This window comes from Eimeria mitis, genomic scaffold (genome assembly GCF_000499745.2).
Source record: "Eimeria mitis Houghton genomic scaffold, Emh_scaff8433, whole genome shotgun sequence".
Classification (NCBI taxonomy): Eukaryota; Apicomplexa; class Conoidasida; order Eucoccidiorida; family Eimeriidae; genus Eimeria; species Eimeria mitis.
The window spans coordinates 1,692-1,946 of NW_013576207.1; positions in this window are offsets into that span (position 1 = coordinate 1,692).

The following is a 255-nucleotide window of genomic DNA, read 5'->3' on the forward strand; positions in this document are numbered from 1 at the left end:
TGCTGCTGCTGCTGCTGCTGCTGCTGCTGCTGCTGCTGCTGCTGGTGACTGCTGCTGCTGCCTCGCTGCTGCAGCTCAGGCGAAGCCGCAGCAAGTCACAACCCAAAAACAAAATAGCATCGGCAACCAGATCAGCAGAAGGGCTGCACTCCCAGCACACTTCAGCGCTGCCAGCAGCAGCAGCAGCAGCAGCAGCAGCAGGAGCAGCAGCAGCAGGAGCTGCAGCAGGAGCTGCTGCTGCTGCTGCTGCTGCAG